At 40.4% G+C, this 20,815-nt stretch overlaps 1 protein-coding gene across 6 annotated transcripts in view; it reads left to right on the forward strand.

The window, feature by feature from the left end:
* The window catches only part of Sfmbt1 (Scm like with four mbt domains 1), a 153,246-nt gene that overhangs the window by 45,655 nt on the left and 86,776 nt on the right, over positions 1-20,815 (forward strand). The gene's annotated exons all lie outside the window — the stretch shown is intronic.

Genomic DNA, 20,815 nt, shown 5'->3' on the forward strand with positions numbered 1-20,815 from the left:
TTTCATCTCTGCCCACAGATATATAGTTCATTTTCCACAGTGTATGCTGTATGGCATGTTTGCATTTGTTTGCCCTTCCTCCCTTTTTGTGCCCTCACCTTTTTGCCCTGTTAAAAAACAAAAAGCAAAAATAACCGCCACCACTAACAATAATAAAAAAAGTCCATGCTCCAGATTGGTGTGTGTGTGTGTGTGTGTGTGTGTGTGTGTGTGTGTGTGTGTGTGTGTGTGTGTGTGTGTGTGTGTGTGTGTGTGTGTGTGTGTGTGTGTGTGTGTGTGTGTGTGTGTGTGTGTAGATACATGATATTTGTGATTGATAGACCAAGAAGCTACCCTTTTCCCAGCTTGTTTTTTTTTTTGATATTCCTAGGATTATCCTTCCGTGTCTTAAATGCCAAAAAGTAGCAAGGCAATATCTAATGGCTTTACTACAGGATGAAGGAGAGACTAAGGATAAAAATAATAGGGAAGTAGAAGAGAACCAGGTATGCTGGAACATGCTTGTAATCTTCGTTACTAGGGAGTTGGAGAAAAGAGAATTGCAGCCGGGCGCTGGTGGCTTATTCATGCCTGTAATCCTAGCTACTCAGGAGGCTGAGATCTGAGGGTCACGGTTCAAAGCCAGCCCGGGCAGGAAAGTCTGTGAAACTCTTATCTCCAAAAAACCACCAGAAAAGTGAAAGTGGCGCTGTGGCTCAAGTGGTAGAGCGCTAGCCTTGAGCTGAAGAGCTGAGGGACAGCACCCAGGCCCAGAGTTCAAGCCCCACGACCGACCAAAAAAAAAAAAAAAAAAGAAAAGAGAATTGCAAGGTTGAGGCCAGCCTGGTCAAAGGTAGCAGTACTACCTCAACAATAAAATACAGCCAGCCCTAGGTGTCTCATACCTGTAATCCTAGCTACTCAAGAGGCTGAGATTTGAGGATGGCAGTTTGAAGCCAGCCTGGGGAAGGAAAAGCCAGGAGACTCTGACCTCCAATTAACTAGCAAAAAAGCTAGAAGTGGAGATGTGGCTCAAGTGGTAAAGTTCCAGTTTTGAGCAAAAAATCTAGGGGATAATGCCTAGGTTCTGAGTTCAAGCCCTAGTACCACCAGTACAAAAACAAAATGAAATAAAATAAAATACAAACAAAAGGCAGGAGGCCCCAGATACAATCCTCAGTGTAGAAGAAGAGGATGAAAAGGACAAAGAGGACAAAGGATGATGAAGAGGAGGAGGACAAAGGGGAAGAGAAGAATGAGAAAGTGGAAAAAAAAAGAAAGAAAAAAAAATGGGCTAGAAATGGTGATTCAGGCCTGTAGTCTTTACTCTTAGCAGAGGCCTAAGAGTTCAAGGTCAGCCTGGGCAACTTAGTGAGATCTCCTTAGAAAAAAAGAAAAGAGGAAAGAAATCTTGTATTTGTGATCACATTTACAGACAAAATTGTGCCTTCACTTAATTTTCCTTTAATTCACATCCTTTTCTGAGAAACTGAAATTCTAAGGCCTTTTAATGTTAAAAAGTATCTAAAGGGGGCTGGAAGGTGGCTCAGTGGTAGAGTGCTTGCCTCATATGCATGAGGCCCTGGGTTGGATTCCTCAGCACCACATAAGCAGAAAAAAGCTGGAAGTGGCGCTGTGGCTCAAATGGTAGGGAGCTAGCATTGAGCTGAAGAGCTGAGGGACAGTGCCCAGGCCCAGAGTTCAGGCCCCACGACCGACAGAAAAAAAACAAAAACAAAAACAAAAAACCAAAGTATCTAAAATATCTTCAAGGAATAAGTTATCATGTTTTTTTTTGTTGTTGTTTGTTTGTTTTGGTGTCCGGTCTTGGGGCCTGAACTCTGGGCCTGGATCCTGTCCCTCAGCTCTTCAGCTCAAGGCTAGCGCTCTACCACTTGAGCCACAGCGCCACTTCTGGCTTTTTTCTTTTTGCTTATGTGGTGCTTAGGAATCGAACCCAGGGCCTCAGGCATGCAAGGCAAGCGCTCTATCACTGAGCCACCTTCCCAGCCCAAGTTATCATGTTTTTAATGAACAGTTTATCTTCAGGTACCTGGTATGTAATTTATCAAATTAGTTTGAATTTCTGTAATACTGATGCTACTTGAGTATGATCATGATCATGCATTTTGAGGTCAGTTCAGGCAAAAAGTTAAGGAGACCCCATCTCTATTAATAAACAGGGTCTGGTGGCATGCATCTGTGATTCCATCTATGCAGGAGGCCATGGGTGGAGGATCAAAGTCTAAGACCAGCCCTTGGCAAAATGAAAGACCCTATCTGAAGAATAACTAAAAAGCAAAAAGGTCTGGGTGTGTGGTTCAAAGAGGCTGTGCACCTGTCTAGCAAGTGTGAGGTTCAGAATTCACAACTGCCCAAACAAACTCTTTTACACCTTTAGGGGTTGTTATAATTACAGAACTCTAGGTAGAAACAAATATACATTACAGCTATGTTCTCCTTGTCCTCTTTTTTTTCTCTCTCTCATCTTTGATTTGTTCCTTCTGCAATTTGAGGGCACTGTTTTTACTACCCCTAAAAAACAGAAGCTTATATTGCAGAAAGATAGGCAATAAGCAAGTAAGAAAATAAATAAAATGTAGTAATTGTGGTAAGTACTAAGCACCAAATCTGAGTGATATGGAGAATAGGATCAGAATGTGCTCAGTAGAATGATTAGAAAAAAATCTTAATATATTGTTGACTTTGAGACTTAAGACATGATGGGCAAGAAGTAGTTATGTGAAGAGCACTGTGGGTGAGGAGATAGCATTTGCTAAGGTCTCAAGGTTGGAGTCTGTGGGTGTAAGTGGGAAGAAGATGGGAGTGCTAAGTAGGGACCAGATCTTATTGGGCCTTGTAGATTTTGTAGGAGTTTGGAGTTTGCAATTTAAGAAGCCTTTAAAATGATGTTTCTATGCTATGAAAAGTGTGGAAAGAAAGATAATTTGGAGCCACTGCAGTTGTCAAGGTGGCTTAGACTAGGATGATGGCAGTGAAAATGGAGAGAAATAATCAATTTCTAGGCAATATGATGATGTAGACTTAGTAAGACTCAGTAATGGATGGAGTAAGAATACGGGAGCCATGGATGAAGGGTCCCAGGGTTGGCTTGTTTGATTGTGTGGTACTGAGATGGGAAATCCTGTGAAGAGTTGATGTTGGAAGCAGAATTAAGAGTTCAGTTTTGGTTGCTTATGTAGCATTTAAATGGAGATTCCAAATAAGTAGCTGATCCTGAATTTGGAGTGCAGGGAATAAGTCCCTATAATCACTGATAATATTTATAGCCATGATTTTTATGACATTACCTAGAAAGAGAATGTCAAATGGCCTGAATGTGTAGCTGTTTAGCAAGTGGGACCAAATTCAAACCTCAGGACCACCCAAACAAAAGAAAAACCTCCCATACAGACAGGAAACAAGAGAATGTCAAATGTGTATGGGTGAAAAAACAAACTCAGCACTAAAACCTGTGGAATTCTAATTAGAATTGGTATTATTCTGGAGCAGGCAGAAAAGAAGCCTAATGATTGCCTATGAGGAAGAAAGACAATCCGGAGAGTAGAGTCCCAGTAGAGGAAAGGAAAAAGTGTTTGGAGGAGCTGCAGTTTACAGTATGCATAGCTGTGTTGTGTGAGGGTCATCATCAGGAAACCATTGGATTTGATGGTTAGAAGGCCATCTGTGACCTGAACAAGAGCAGTGCCAGACAGAAGAGGAAGTGAGGAAATGGTTTATGTAGCCAAGGTGTTGAGATGATCTCTCCCTCCCCTCTCTCCTATTTCCTCTCCTTCTTCCCTCTCTCCTCTCCCTTTCCCTTCTCCCCTTTTGGCAGTACTGGGATTTGGAATCAGGGTATCATTCTGAGCCACACTCTGGGCAGTTTTGCCTTAGTTATTTTTCAGGTAGTCTGTGGTTTTTGCCTGGTGCTGGCCTCAGACCTGCCTAGATCCTTCTGAATAGCCAGGATCACAGATGTGTACTACTACTGTTCAACTTAGTGTTTGTAATAGGGTCTTGCTAACATTTTGCCTGAACTGGCTTTGATCTGTGATCCTCTTGATTTCTGCCTCCTAAGTAGTCGTAATTATGTGAGTCACTGTACCCAGACCAGCGATGAGACATCTTAATGTGAAGAGAAAGCTGAGAAATGGAGAAGTAATTGGAAAGCATGAGGGGTCAAGGGAGGGTTTATTATAGAGGTGGCAGTATTAGAGCATGCTTGTGTGCTGCCTTTACTGACAAATGCAGTGAAGTGAGATGCATTGCAGAGGAATAACTGCAAGCACTAGTTTATAGAATAAGAAAGGGAAAGGGTAATGTCTATGAGTTATACTCACTTTGTAAAGGTATTAACATTTGGAATATTTACATTTTTTAAAAAAGTGAAGGTTATAACTTGCAGGAGAAGGGAAGAGGTCTAGGGACTTTTTTTTTTCATGAAGTTCTTTCTGGATGAATTGTATATTTTCCAAAATTGCTCCTCAAGTTCAGCATTGTTGCACATCTGTGCAACAGGTTGCATTCTTGTCACTTTCCTATTAGATGTGTAGTCATATAGACTAGACATGGGAGGCTATTTAAAAAGTAGTTGAATGGGGTTGGGAAGGTGGCTCAGTGGTAGAATGCTTGCCTTGCATGCATGAGGCCCTGGGTTCGATTCCTCAGCACCACATAAACAAAAAGAAAAAAGCCGGAAGTGGCGCTGTGGCTCCAGTAGTAGTAGCGCTCTAGCCTTGAGCTGAAGAGTTGAGGGACAGCGCCCAAGCCCAGAGTTTAGGCCCCACGACTGGACCACCCCCCCCAAAAAAAGAAGTTGAATAACCAGTCCCCAAGAAGGTAGGGGCTTTGTTTTGGTCATCATTTTATCCCCATGGCCTAGGATAGTGTCAGACAGGTAGTAAACACAAGAAATATTTCTTGAGTGAATAAATAAATGAACTGTGAAAATAAAATAAACTTCACTGTTTTTTTAATGGACCTGAAAAGCAAAATCCCGGTAATTATCTAGAAATAAAGTATTAATATGGTGTGATATGAAATGGATCCAGTCTTTTATAACTCAAGTAGATTTCTGAACCTTGATTTCTTTGTAAGATGGGAATAGTAATAATGTATTTTGCAAAATTATTATTTGCATAATGCATATAGTACTTAGTGTAGTTAAGTCATCACAAAAAGGACATTATTTGTTTTGCTTAGTGGTTAGTAGTTATAGGTATTATAGTTAGATCTAGTTTTCAATAATCAGTGCTCCATAGGAAAAACAAAATTGAATCTGATTTCAAGTATATTAAAGAAATGAGTGTAAAAGACAAAACTAGAAAACTTTTAGATGGTAATTTAAGAGATCTTTGTGACATCAGGATGGAGAAGAATTTCTTGTTTGTGTATGTGTGCAAGTGCTGGGGCTTGAATTCAGGACCTAAGTGATGTTAGCTTTTTTGCTTAAGGCTGGCACTCTACCATTTGAGCCACAGCTGTGCTTTTAACTTTTTGGTGGTTAATTAGAGATGACTCTCACAGATTTTCCTGTCTGGATTAGTTTGGATTTGATCCTCAAATCTCAGCCTCCAGAGTAGTTAGGATTGCAGGTGTGAGCCACCAGCACCTGGCATGATTTTCTTTTTTGTGTCATCTTTGTTCTCTGCTCTGTTTTTTTCTTGGGATTTTCTTTTTCTTTCTTTGTTGGTCATGGGGCCTGAACTCTGGGCCTTGGCTCTGTTCCTCAGCTCAAGGCTACTACTTGAGCCACAGTGCCACTTCTGGCTTTTTCTGCTTCTGTGGTGCTGAGGAATCAAACCCAGGGCCTCCTGAATGCAAGGGAAGTACTCTACTACTGAGCCACCTTCCCAGCCCTGTTGTTGGGTTTTTCTAAGTTGTAGCTCCTAGTAGTATGCTAGTGAGCTTCTAAATCAACCTGGTTGATATTATATCATCTCATGGCAGTCTGATTTGCAGCTGCTTCTAGGCTTCCTTACCTGGTGTCCTGCTCCAGCCCAAGTCTATATAAGTCAATGGAGTGCACCAGTTGTTGACACTTAACCCTCAGTTCTTAACTACTAACCTGGTATTAGCCATAGTACCACTATTTATTTTCACACGCTAGAACTGGGAGTGTCATCTTTCATTTTTAATTCATTTCCTACTATGATGGTTCCTTTGTTGTTCTACTCCCAGCCCTTAGTCCAGCACTTTCCCCCTGGCCAGATTCTTCTTTAACTGCATATCTATTAATGAACAAATAAGCCTTAGATTTCAGTAGAACTCCTCAAATCTTTGCTGTTGCTTTTGTGTGTTGCATGACTTCTTTATCATATGTATTCTTCTGTGTGGCATTGTTATTCTTTATAGTAACAGACTGATCCCTCCGGCTGCCTTGTTGTAAGGTAAATCATACCAGAAGCCACATTTTAAAATACAGAATATTGGAGTCTTTATTAAACAGTTATCAGGCCTCAGGTAGCCAGTTGTTATGAATGCCTGCAGCACGCAAATACACATAACACAGCTGGGAAACATGCTAAAGAAGAAAGAAATAACAAAAACAATATCAACAAGCCAATTCAGCTCCAATGGAGAGCTGAATTGGGATGCCATGATGACTGGAGACGAGCCAGGAGACAGATCACAGAGACACCTGTGGCATGGCCTCTGGCAGCTAGGCTGGTCTGGGCCTAAATAGGTCGGCATAGGGGGCAGATCCTTAGGAAATTCCTAGTCCCAGGCACTGAACTGACATTTTCAGTAACCTATCAGCCAAATGTCCACCGATCTGGGCACACCCATCACCTGAGAGGCAGGTGATAGGCAGGGGATTTTCTGTCCCCCAGCATGAAGACAAGTTGCCAGACCCTACAATCCACCATGTGGCCAATATGGCACCAGCCAGACCTGACCTCCTTACTTCAATACAAGCATACATTCCACTCTGTCCCCTACCAGCATTGATACCAGCCTCATGCCTGCCTTAGTGCCTTTTGCATTCTCCTTGCCTTTTTTAATTTTAATTTTTGGTTGGTTGTGGGGCTTGAACTCAGGGCTTGGGCACTGTTCTGAAACTCCTGCTCAAGGCTAGCTAGCACTCTACCACTTGGAGCCACAACTCCACTTCTGGTTTTGGAGTTGTTAATTGGAGATAAGCATCTCACAGGGACTTTTCTGCCTGGGCCACCTTTGAACCTTGATCCTCAGATCTCAGCCTCCTAACTAGCTAGGATTATAGGCTTGAGCCACCAGCGCTGGCATGCTTGTCCATCTATGAATGAACATTCTCTAGTCTTTTCTCTATCTCTCCAAAATTCTGTCCTTCAAGCTGAAAGAATTCATGCTTTACTTTTGAAACTGTTTGTAGTTACTTTGATCTATAATTAACTTTCTTTTCTGTACAGCTAATTTAAAAATTTTGTGCATTTCAGAATTTCCCCTAGTGAGTCAATCCTTAACTATAAAATCATTTAGGGCAAGACTGAGCTTTATATTGTTTCCCCATTCCTAGCTAAGGTAATAGCAGAAACAAAGAAGTTCCTAGTAGTGAATGTAGGCAAGTTGCTGGAAGATGGTTCAGAAACATTGTAAACATGTTGAATTCTAATTGTGTTGGCAAACACTAGGACACAGTACCAGGTGTGGTAACATACACCTGAAATCTCAGGACTTGGGGGTGCTGAGACAGGAATATTATGAGTTGAGGTCAATCTGGACTGCATAGTGAGACCCTGTTTCAAACATTTTTTTAGGGCTGGAGGCTTGTGATAGAGTGTTTGTCTAGCAAGTACAGGGCCCTGAGTTCAAACATTACTGCCCCAAAATTATACACTTGTAACTTTATTATTACCTATTAAGCTTGAGGCCCTGAGTTCAATTCTTAGTACTGTCCCTCGTGTGTGTGTGTGTGTGTGTGTGTGTGTGTGTGTGTGTGTGTGTGTGTGTGTGTGTGTGTGTTAGAGTGTTTGTCTAGCAAGTACAGGGCCCTGAGTTCAAACATTACTGCCCCAAAATTATACACTTGTAACTTTATTATTACCTATTAAGCTTGAGGCCCTGAGTTCAATTCTTAGTACTGTCCCTCGTGTGTGTGTGTGTGTGTGTGTGTGTGTGTGTGTGTGTGTGTGTGTGTGTGTGTGTGTGTGTGTGATTTTTTTTGATTTTTTTTTTTTATTGTAAAGATACTATACAGAGGGTTACAGTTACATGAGTGAAGTAATGAGTACACTTCCTCTTGAACATTGTTACCCCCTCCATTGTTTTCCCCCTACCATCCCCTCCCTCCCTCCTTTCCCCGAGGTTCTTTTTTTTTTTTTTTGATTGTGATTAAGTGATTACATAATTTCCGGAAATTCACAGTATTGTGGAATAATGATGCTCATTTAAAGTCACAAGTTCATTCTAACTTTCCTGGAGCAAATTGTCTATCACAGTCTGTAATATATAACGGTGCTCACATGTTATATACCATATATGTGATCAGCAGCATGGGTATATTTGGTAGTGGTTCAACCAGATGAGTGGGAGTTCTTTGTTTCTTAAGTCCTGTTAGTTTTGTCATATCACCTAACATTTTGGATTTAGCATCCACTTATCAGGGAGACCATGTACTGTTTGTCTCTTCGTTCTTGGCTTACCTCGCTCAACATGATTCCTTCTAGCTCCATCTATTTCCCTGCAAATACCATTATTTTGTCATTTCTAATGGCTGCATAATATTCCATTGTGTATAGATACCACAATTTTTGGATCCATTCATCTGTGGTGGGGCATCTAGGTTGTTTCCATATCCTAGCTATTGCGTACAGTGCTGCAATAAACATGGAGGTGCACGTGTCCTTGTATATTGGTTCCTGTTGTTCAGGGTAGATGCCTAGAAGTGGTATGACTGGGTCGTAAGGGAGGTCAATCTTTAGCTTTCTAAGGACCTTCCAGACTGCTTTCCAAAGTGGTTGTATAAGTGTACATTCCCACCAGCAGTGTAATAGCGTTCCTCGTTCTCCATATCCCCTCCAGCATTTGTCGTTGGCTGATTTGTGGATGTGGGACATTCTGACTGGGGGTGTGTGTGATTTTTTCAGTTATGGGGCTTGAACTCTGAGCCTAGGTGCTGTCCCTAAGCTCTTCAGCTCAAGGCTAGTGCTCTACCACAGTGCCACAGCGCCACTTCCAGTTTTCTGGTAGGTTTATTTGAGATAAGAGTCTCACGGACTTTCCTGCGGGGGCTGGCTTTGAACCTCAATCCTCAGATCTCAGCCTCCTGAGTAGCTAGGAATACAGACATGAGCCACCAGTGCCCAGCAGTGTAATTTCTTAAAAAGAGGTGGGATAGTTCAGTGGTAGATTGATTGTGTAGCATGTGAAGAGCCTACGTTTGAACCTCAGCACTGCCCCCTCCTCTTGAAAGACAGAGAATCAGAAGGCAGTCTTGAAGATAAAGATATAAGAAGATAGATGTTTGTAAGGACAATGCTCTTTTCCTAATATGGTTTTATCTTTCATCTAGTGTCATTTCGTTGGTGTGGTATAAAAAATTAAAATCCAGCAAGAGAGATTTAAGCAAATTACTCCTTTAAATATCTTGTTTTATGTTAAGTGCTAAATATAGAAGATACTCATTTGCTACTTCTTTAGTCAGCTACTGTAAAAGAGATAAGATTAACAGAGAAGAGGCTATAAATAAAATGCTACAGAGATACTAATTCTTGGAAAATAGTATTTTTGTACAAATTAAGTAAGTGGCGTTTTATTTTGGAACATGACCCCACACTTAATTCTCTGTGCCTTTTCCCCATCTTGTGTTAAGAAAATTAAGTATCTAGCTTTTTCTCTGTTATTCATTCTTATTTCCTATAACCATCTCTGGAAGAGAAAGGGCATACCAGCCTCACTGAGAGTTAAATCAGGTGTCATGAACTGTTTTCCCTAGCTGGTAGCATGGTACAGTATCAGTCCAGCTCTTCTTTCTTGGTGTCTTTGCTTCCCTTTGTCCTTCCCTGTGTTAGACAGTTTAGGGCTTCTAGTACTGTCTGTACTTCCTGCTGAAGCATGAGAGCTAGCATCTTTCTCACTGTTCTTACTTTACCCAAGGAGTTTGCTTGCCTGCTTGTTGAAAAAATGAGAGTCAATTTGACTTTTACTTGTCCTTCTAATATTTAAGACATTCTGTCCTTTTCTTTTTTTAACCTAGTTCTCATTTATTAAAGTAGCTGTACACAGGAGTTGCCATTTAACAAAGCAGTTTATAAATACAATGTTTATTGATCTCAATGTCATCCCTTTCAACATTCTCCTCATACCTCCCAACTCACCCTGTCCCTCACTTTCTTAATTTCATAAGGTATACATTAAATTTTTAACTACATTTTCTCTGTTCTCTCTTTTTTAAAACATAGGTACATTGGATATTAGTACTGTATTTATCCACCCTCCCTTTTTTACATTTTTAATTACATATTTTTATTGTAAAGATACTGTATAAAGGGGTTACAGTTACATGAGTAAGGTAATGAGTACATTTCCTATCGAGCATCTTTACCTCCTTTGTTTTCCCCCTACCATTTCTTCCTTCCCCACTTCCCCAACTCCTCTCCGCCCCCCCACAAGTTGTAAAGTTTGTTTTCAACATAGTATCATGTACATCTCATTGTTACAATGGGTCAACCTGTATCCTTATTTCAGCATTTTGTTATTTCCCTTCCCCTCCCCAAATTAGAAAAATGTACAAACAATATGCAGGGCACCAGAATCAAATACAGTGAATACAGAGGTTAAACCATGGGTTACAAAAGAAACAAAAAAAATCACACAGTACATTATAAATACATTAAAAACAACAGCAAGAAAGATAAAACCTCTGTGTCCCTAACTTGGGGTTCATTTCCCTTAGCATCATCTTATATTTGTACATAGCTTCTGATCTTTTCTGCTTGTCCTAGACATGTACTAGTTATTGCAGATAAGGGAAACCTTGGGACCTATATTTCTTTGGGCCTGGCTTATTTCATGTAATATAATTTTTTCCAAGTCTTCCATTTCCTAACAAATGGGGCAGTATCATTCTTTCTGATGGAAGCATAGAATTCCATTATATATGTGTGTGTGTTGTGTGTGTGTGTATTGTGTGTGTGTAGACACACACACAATACACTCACACACACAACACACACACACACACACACACACACACACACACACACACACACACCATATTTTCTTGATCCATTCATCTACTGAGGGCATCTGGGTTGGTTCCATATCTTGGCTATGGTAAATAATGCTGCAATAAACAGTTGTGCTTGTAGCCTTAGTATGGCCTTGTTTGTGATCATTTGGGTAAATGCCCAGAAGTGGGATTGCTGGAACCTCCATACTGCTTTGCAAAGTGGGTGAACAAGTTTACAATCCCACCAACAATGCAGTAAGGTTCCCTTCTGTCCACATCCCCTCCAGCATCTGTTGTTTAATTATAGTTCTTGATTATAGCCATTCTAACTGGGGTGAGGTGGTATCTCAATGTTGTTTTGATTTACATTTCTTTTATGGCTAGAGAAGTTGAGTATTTCTTCATGTGCCTATTGGCCATTCTTATTTCCACTTCAGAGAAATCTCTCTTTACGTCTTTAGTCCACTTATTAATTAGGCAGTTGTTTCTTTGAGGATTTGTTGTTGGGGGATTTAATTTTTTGAGTTCTAAGTATATTTTAGATATGAGACCCTTGTCCCTTGTATGGCTAGTGAAGATCTTCTCCCAATCCTTGGGCTTTCTATTGATCTTGCCACATCCTTTGCCACGCAGAAGCTCTGCAGTTTCATGTAATCCCATTTATCCAACCTTTCTTTGACTTGTTGTGTTTCTGGGTCTTTATTAAGAAAATTCTTCCTGTGCCAAGGAGTCCTACAGTTTCTCCTATTCCTTCCTGTAATGTTTCAGGGTATCTGCTTTGACTTTGAGGTCTTCGATCCATTTGGAGTTGATTCTGGTGCAGGGTGATACATAAGGATCTAGCTTTAGTTTTCTACAGGCATTTAACCAATTTTGCCAGCACCATTTGCTGAAGAAGCTGTCTTTCTTCCATTTTATTTTTTTAGCTCCCTTATCAAAGATTAGGTGGCTATAGGTCTGTGGGTTCATTTCTGTCACCCACCCTTCCTTTCTCCAGTAATCTTCCACTATGTCTTTTTCTTATGGTTGCTTGTACTTGTCTCCTCTCCTAGTTTGAGGCAAAGGAATGAAGCTTTATCTTTGTAGCTGCTATAAAGAAGTATAGAACTGAGTAAATAGAAATCAAGTGAAGAAGTATAGAAGCCAATGAATGAGTAATTGATTCATGTTTAGAAGCCAAATATAGTAAAATTGTAAGGAATTCTGTTATCTAGCACCAAACCTTTAATTTCCTATATTATCTTCAATTTGTAGCTATTAACAGCCAAAACTAGAGGTATTTTCTTTTCTCTCCAGTACTGTGGATTGAACCCAGGGTCTTGTGCATGCTAGACAAACAAGCTTTATATCCCAACTCCAAAAATATGGCTCTTAGGCTTTGTAGTGTTAGTGTACCCCTTACATAGCTCAGAAAGTCTTTTCCAAGTAATGGTTTTAAATATATAAAATTAAAACATATAGGATTAAAAAGGAAAACAGTTAACTATATTCTGCAAGTGTAATGTGAAAGTATGTGCTTTTCTGTGTTAAAATTGCAGTTACTGATAATGTTACCTATATTTATACTTGAAGAAAACCTTCACTATCAATTATAGATAAAAACCCTTTGCTTATCAGTATTCTCAGACTTTTACTAAATTCTCTTTGTAGACCCCTAGGACTCCAAGTTAAAACTTTCTTCTAGGGCTGGGAATGTGGCTAGTAGTAGAGTGCTTGACTAGCATGTATGAGGCCCTGGGTTTTATTCCTCAGTACTACATAAGCAGAAAAAGCCAGAAGTGGCTCCATGGCTCAAGTGTTAGAGTGCTAGCTGTAAACAAAAAATGCTCAGGAACAGTGCCCAAGCCCTGAGTTCAAGCCCCAGGACTGGCAAAAAAACAAAAACAAAAAATAAACACTTTTCTTCTATGCAGAAGGAATAAGTTAAATTAGTTAAGGCGGGAAGACATTTTAGGAAATTTTCCTTTTTTTCACTATTGTTGATTTTTAATAAACAAGTCTGAGATAACGGAGTGGGTAAGATTATTGTAAATTGCTGAGGATGCTGATGGACAAAGACCTTAGAGTTAAACAATTTCTGTTTTTTTTTTTTTTTTTTTTTTTTTTTTTTTTTTTTTGTCAGTCATGGGGCTTGAACTCTGGGCCTGGGCGCTGTCCCTCAGCTCTTCAGCTCAAGGCGAGCACTCTACCACTTGAGCTACAGCGCCACTTCCGGTTTTCTGGTGATTTATTGGAGATAGGAGTCTCACGGTCTCTCCTGCCCGGGCTGGCTTTGAACCGTGATCCTCAGATCTCAGCCTCCTGAGTAGCTAGGATTACAGGCGTGAGCCACCAGCGCCCAGCTACAATTTCTGTTTTATAGTGATAACATTTTGTGAACTCTGAAAGTAAGGAAGTAATTACTTGAGTGCATAGGGTATAGAGAAACTTTAAATGTGTGTATAGTGGTTTTCTTAATCATGGATAGAAATAAATGAGATACCATTTATAGGAAATTTATGAATTTTTGAGTTGGACTTGAATTTTGAGTATGTTTCTTAATTTTGGTTGAGCCTTTTCTTAAAATTATTGTAAGAATCCTAAAAACTTATTATAATATTTGCTTTAGAGTTTTAAAGATGAAATGAGAGCATGTCTAAGTGTTTGGAGCCAAAACCTATGTTGTTTTCTCCGTAATGAGAGATGCTTCACCTTGCCCTGTTTAGTCCAGGGTCTTGGAGCTGTTTCCTTATCTTTTTTTTTTTTTTTTTTTTTTTTGTCGGTCGTGGGGCTTGAACTCTGGGCCTGGGCGTTGTCCCTCAGCTGTTCAACTCAAGGCGAGCGCTCTACCACTTGAGCTACAGCGCCACTTCCTGTTTCCTTATCTTGAAGAGAGGATGTTAGAGTGAAAGATCATTAATACCCCTTTTATCTGAGAAGCTGTTTGATATTAGGAGGCCTGCTCCTTAGATATAAGCCTAAAATAGGCTGCTAAAAGTGAGACAGAACTGGTTTTGAGTATTTATTACACACAAGGCATTCTCAAATAGACATTATTTCATCATTACAGATATTCTGTAAAAACAGAAGTTTTCCTATTTTATGGGGTAGGGTGTTGAAAACCCAGAAGTGTAAACAATTTTCTCAAATTATTGAAATTTATATGTAATAAACTAGAGTTTAAGACAGTATTTCTGTATGTAAAGCCTGTTTTTTTCTTTTTAAAACTTGTTACACAACACTATTTCACAACTACTTCTTAGTGACCAAACAGACTCATTAAGTATACTTTTTTTGAGGGAGTGGATTTGAGACAGGTCTCACTACAATCCTCAAATTCATAATCTACCTGCCTCAGATTTTTGAGTGCCAGGGTTATAGATGTAAACCATCATGCTCAAGTTAAGTATACTTCTCTCTTTTGGAGATACTGAGTTTTGAATTCAGAGCTTCATGATCTACGATTAAGTCATGTTTCCAGGTCTTTTTTTCAGTGGTTATTTTTGAGAGAGGATCTCACTTCCTGCTTAGGCATATGCCTAGATCATGATCTATTTTAAGTTTCTCATTGTAGTTGGGATGACAAGTGTGTACTACGCCATATTGGTCTGGCTCTCAGATCTGTGGCACTGACATCTATGCAGTTGGGATGAAAAGCATGGACCATTGTGCCCAGCTATTGGGCTGGCCTCAAACTGCTCTCTTCTTGATCTCAGCCTCCTAAGTAGCTAGGTTTTTTGTTTTTGTTTTGTTTTGTTTTGTTTTTTTTTTGCCAGTCCTGGGGCTTGAATTCAGGGCCTGGGCACTGTCCTTGATCTTCTTTTTGCTCAAGGTTCACACTCAACCACTTGAGCCACAGCCCCACATTGGGCTCTATTTCTTTTTTTTTTTTTTATCGTGAAAATACTGCACAGAGGGGTTACAATTACATGGGCAAGATGAGTACATTTCTTATCAAGCATTGTTGCCTCTTCCTTTGTTTCCCCTTCCAGTCCCCACCCCGCCCCCCCCAAAAGTTGTAAAGTTCATTTTTCGACATAACGACTTGTACATGTCATTGTTGCAATGGGTCCACCTGTATCCCTATTTAAATGATTTATTTTTTCCCTTCCTCTCCACAAATTATACCAACATCAAGTACAGTGAAAGCAGGGGTTATGGCTCTTTCTATTTATGTGGTATTGAGGATTCGAACCCAGAGCTTCCTGCTAGGCAGGCACTCTACCACTATGCCATATTCCCCAGTCCCAGCTAGTTTTTATGACCAGAATATTCCTATTGGAATGATGTCTGTGTTAAGATTGCATCTATACCTTTTATTTTGAAGTTATGTTTATCATTAAAAAAATTAAAAAGCCTGGAGCTGGTACCTGTGATCCTAGTTGTTCAGGAGGCTGAGATCTGAGGATTGTGGTTTAAATATGTGAGATAAGCCTTCTTTTGTATCAAAGTTCCATCCCTTTCTGTCAGTCTTGTGAGAATTATTTTTCTGAAAAATTCCTTTTTTGGCCAGGTGGCTTGGATCTTGTTGATTAAATTTTAGTTACCTACTGTTCCTGCTGCCCTTTAATTAATACATCCTCTTATAGGTGCATTGAATTTTAGTTATGTCCTGTTCCTGTTAATTAAGACATCCTGTTCCCGGGAATGAAGCTACATCTTCCTGCAGATTGTGAACCTAAGTTTGGCAATCAGAGTAGAGGGACAGGTTCTTGCTGCATTAGGGATGAAAAGGAAGCAGCCTGTCTGTTTGCTGGATTTTGGTTGATGGCTCCTTTCCAACTTCTTTTTGATTTGGTGTCCTTGGAACACTCCAACATCCCATGATATATGTAACAAAGCTAGCCTGGGAAGAAAAGTCTGAAAGATCATTTCAGAAAAAAAAAAAACACAAACAAAAACTAGACTAGAGGCCTGTCTCAAATAGTAGAGTATCAGCTGAGAGCAAAAAAAGCCAGGCAAGTGTGAGAGGTCCTGAGTTCAACCTCAGTATTGACACTAAATAAAAATTTAAAAATTGAAATGGTTGAGTGTGGTGGCTCATTTCTAATTCTAGCTAGTAATCCTGGCTTAAATTGGCAAGATTAAGGTTTGTGGTCAGCTCAGGCAAAAAGTTCATGAGTTCATGAGTTCATCTCAGTCAGTAAAACCAACTGAGTGCAGTAGGGTTTACCTGTCACTCTGTGTGGGAATCATAAATAGGATCGAAGTTCAGGTAGGTTTGGGCTTGAGTAGAAGACAGTTTGAAAAGCAATGAAACAAAAAGCATGGTTTAAGTTATAAAACACCTGCCTAGCAAGTTTAGGACTCCTTGAAATTCAGTCACTTTAAAAAGTTGCAAGTGTGGTAGAGAAAACTTTTTCCCCTTCCCCAAAAGTTTTGATAATAAATTGTCTACCTGATGCTCTATCATTCTGCAGTACCCTAGTGTGCATTTCCAATAGTAAGGAATTCTTGTACATAAGTACAAAATAACTATCAAAGTCAGGAAATTAATATTGTCACATTATTACCATTCAATACTCCTCAGACTCCTGTAATAACCTGTGAGCAAGAAAATCCACGGAGGCACAGTTAAAGGTGACAAAGAGTTTTATTAGTTGGTCTGCAATCCTGTCCTAGGTTACTCAGAACTAGGAGCAGCTCCAACCTCCTATGGGACAAGTCTCTTTCCTACAAGTCTCGCCTCTCTGCTCTCCATAGGCCTTTCCATAGGCCTCTCTACCTCTTCATAAACCTTTTGGCTCTCTGCAGGCCTTTTTGCTCTGCACAGGCCTTGGCCCTGTGCAGACCTCTCCGCAGGCCTTTCCATAGGCCTCTGGCCCTGCACAGGCTTCTCCACCAGCTTGGGGCCCCTCGGGTCTCTTTGTTGGCCCGGGCCTTTCTACCAGCTGGAGGTTTCCTGGGCCTCTCCTGCGGCCCCAACTTCTCCTTGGGTCTCTCCGCTGGCTTGGGCCTTTCCCGGGCCATTCTGCCGGTCTGGACCCAAGGAGAGCCCGGGCACTGCTCCGCTCTGCTTCAGGAGGCACCTCTCTTGCCGTGTCTCTTGCCCTGTCTCCCTTTCTCCATCTCCTAGCCGGAACCCCCTCCTCTCTATATCTGGTGGCCCGCCCCCCAAGATGTCCTGTATCTCCCCACTCCCAGCGGCCTGGCGTGAGTGGCAGTGACGTCCGCATGGGGCAGGACTTCCCGTCCCCCTCAGGTTCTCACTATACCCCATTACCTCGGGTAAGAGAAAAGATGTGATTTCAGAATCATGTGCTTTGTATTTAGTTGTCAGTCTTTTTTTTTTTTGTTTCATAGTCTTGATGGTTGGACATTATAGGTCAGTTATTTTGTAAAAGGATCCCATTTGGGTTTGTCATTTCCACTTGAGTAAACTCAGATAACATATCTTTGTTAGGAATATCATAGAAATAATGTTATGTCTCAGACTGGTGATAAGACAATTTCATTCTGTTCTCTTTCTGATGAGGTGCTGCTTAAGGTGATGTCTGCCAGGCTTCTTTGCTGCTAACTTATTTTCAATTTGTAATTAGTATTTCATGGATAAGTACTTCCAAACTGTAGATTTATACCATCCTTCATCAAACTTTTAAATTTATTGACTTATTTTATATCAACATAAACTCATGGTTTCCAATTTTACTTTCATTCTACTGATGTGTAAATCATCTCAGATTTGTCTTGAGGGAGCCTCTTGAAGCTCTTCTTTGTTCTTGACATAGCTGCTTAATTCTTTGAGTATTTTCTTGCTTCTTTCTTTCTCAGTTTTGCCTTAGTTGTTTGCTTTAGCATAGATTGTATTCTGCAAGGAGCTAGAATATTTTTGAAAATATGATTATCAGATGTTAACCTTTTGGGAGCTCCTTAATCTAATATATCACTTTGAGTGACTTTATGATTCAATGTAAAGGTGACAAGCTGCCTAAAACCGGTGTGTGCATATGCACGTGCACACACACAAGTGCGCATGCATGCATGTTGCCTTACTCCTATGTCAGGAGAAAAGAGGTCTTATCTAGAAAGTGTCAGGAACAGATACTAAAGTTGCCAAAGTCTTTCTGTTGTCAGAACAATCATTTAAAACAAAACATACACAAAAACAAAAACTACTTTTGGCTGAACAAGCATTTCAGTGTCACTGAAATAGGAGTAGGAAGGAGGGGTGTGCTTTTACCTAACCATTGTGTATTCAGTGTGTGTCCAGTGTAGGCTGGTGTGGTCTGGTAGTGAGCAAGGCTTTTTAGTGAGGCAGTGGGAGTTCAAAGGCAAACAGAAACCAACAGAGTTCCTGCATCTTTCATGGCACTTATACTACAGTCTAGTGGTTGTGACATACAGTAGATAAAAGGAAACAGGGAATGTTGGTCATTAAAGGAAATGTCCTGAGCTGCAATTCCCTACTTGTGAAATGTGACAAATGTTCTACATTACAAATTGTTCTGTGGGAAAAAAGATCATTTAAGGAAAAATGTAAACTTCAGAGGTTTGTAAATTATAACAGTGTTATGTAAATGAAGTATTTTTCTCCCATTGTTCAGTATTTAGGTCTATTTTCAGTGCTAACATAATCATTTTGTTATTCTCCTTCACCTCCCCAAATTAGACAAATGTATATATAAGATACAGGGTACCAAAATCAAGTACTGTGACAACAGGGGATACACCATAGGGGGAAGAACATTTTGTTCCAGTTGTGGGCCTTGAATTTAGGGCCTAGGTGCTGTCACTAAGCTTTTGTGCTCAAAGCTAGTGCTCTACGACTTTGAGCACAACATTATTTCTGGCTTTTTAGTAGTTAATTGGAGATAAGAGTCTCACAGACTTTCCTGCCAGAGTGGCTTTAAACCTTGATTTCCAGACCTCAGCCACCTAAGTAGCTAGGATTACACATGGGAACCATTGATACCATGCTGCATTGTTTTCTTAAGTTAGGCTGTTTGCCTGCCTACCTGTCTATCTGTTTCCCTGTCTCTGACTGTTTCTTTCTTTGACATTGGTACAAGTACTGGGGCTTAACAGGACTGATTGCTCTCTCTTGGCTTTTTTGCTCAAGGCTGGCTAGCATTCCACCACCACTTGAGCCACAGTTTCACTTCTAGCTTTTTGCTGGTTAACTGGAGATAAGAGTCTTGGATTTTTCTGCCTAGGCTGGCTCATATCTCAGCCTCCTCAGTGGCTAGGATTACAAGCATGATCCTTTGGCACCCAGCTTTGTTGTTGTTAAACTTTCATTGAAGCATACTTTGTATTGTAGGCAAAGCCCTTGATTTTTAGTAAATTTACACAAATGTGTAACATCACATAGTTTTAGAACATTTCCATTGCTCCTCAAAATGTGACCATTTACCAGTAGCCCCAATACCTATCTGCTTTTTTTCTTCACAGTTTGTCTTTTCTAAAAATTTTATATGGGGGCTGAGAAGGTGGCTCAGTGGTAGAGTGCTTGCCTTGCATGCATGAGCCCCTCGGTTCGATTCCTCAGCACCACATAAGCAGAAAAAGCTGGAAGTGGGGCTGAGGCTCAAGTGGTAGACCGCTAGTTTTGAGCTGAAGAGCTGGAGAACAGTGCCCAGGCCCACAACCGACAAAATAAATAAATAAATAAATAAATTTTATATGAACACAGCTCACAGTATGTATTCTTTTGCATCTGCCATATTTCAATAAGTATGATGTTTTTGAGATTCATCATTGTTGCATGTCAGTAGTTTATTCCTTTTTATTGCTGAGAAGGATTCCATTAAATAGATGTGCCATGTGTTGCTTATCCAGTTACTAGTTGATGGACATTTGGGTTTCCATTTCATAGCAGTGAACTCTTATATAAAAATAAGAATTTCTAGCCAGACTCCAGTGGTTCACGCCTGTAATCCTAGCTACTCAGGAGGCTGAAATCTGAGGATCGCGGTTCAAAGCCAGCCTGGGCAGGAAAGTCTGTGAGACTCTTATCTCCAGTAAAACACTAGAAAACCAGAAGTGGTGCTGTGACTCAAGTGGTAGAGCACTTGCCTTGAGCTGAAGAGCACAGGGACAGCGCCCAAGCCCAGAGTTCAAGCCCCACAGCCGACAAAAAGAAAAAAAAAAGAATTTCTGGGATATATGGTAATTTTTAAGAAATTTGTAGTCTCTTTTCCAAAGTTATTCTAGCACTTTACATTAGTTATTTTAATGTCATATTTCCCCTTTTAAATTATATTTTTATTATCTTTAATTGTACAAAGGAGTTGCCAATACATCTTGATGTATGTCACCCCTCCCATTATTCTCCCCTATCCTCCCCTCAATTTTCTAGGATGTGCATTGATTTTTTTTTATTAAGCTTTTTTATTGTGAAAATACTGTACAGAGGGGTTACAATTACATGAGCAAGGTAATGAGTACATTTCTTTTTCTTTTCTTTTCTTTTTTTTTTTTGGGTCCAGTCGTGGGGCCTGAACTGTGGGCCTGGGCGCTGTCCCTTAGCTCTTCAGCTCAAGGCTAGCGCTCTACCACTTGAGTCACAGTGCCACTTCTGGCTTTTTTCTTTTTGCTTATGTGGTGCTGAGGAATCGAACCCAGGGCCTCATGCATGCAAGGCAAGCGCTCTACTACTGAGCCACCTTCCCAGCCCCTGTGCATTGATTTTTATGATTACATTCTTCCCTGCCCTTCCTTCCTTCATTCGTATGCCCCCCTTCCCTTGGCTCCATCTCTCAC

The sequence above is a fragment of the Dipodomys merriami genome, unplaced genomic scaffold (genome assembly GCF_024711535.1).
Source record: "Dipodomys merriami isolate MVZ:Mamm:240054 unplaced genomic scaffold, mDipMer1.0.p SCAF_13, whole genome shotgun sequence".
In the NCBI taxonomy this organism is placed as follows: Eukaryota; Metazoa; Chordata; class Mammalia; order Rodentia; family Heteromyidae; genus Dipodomys; species Dipodomys merriami.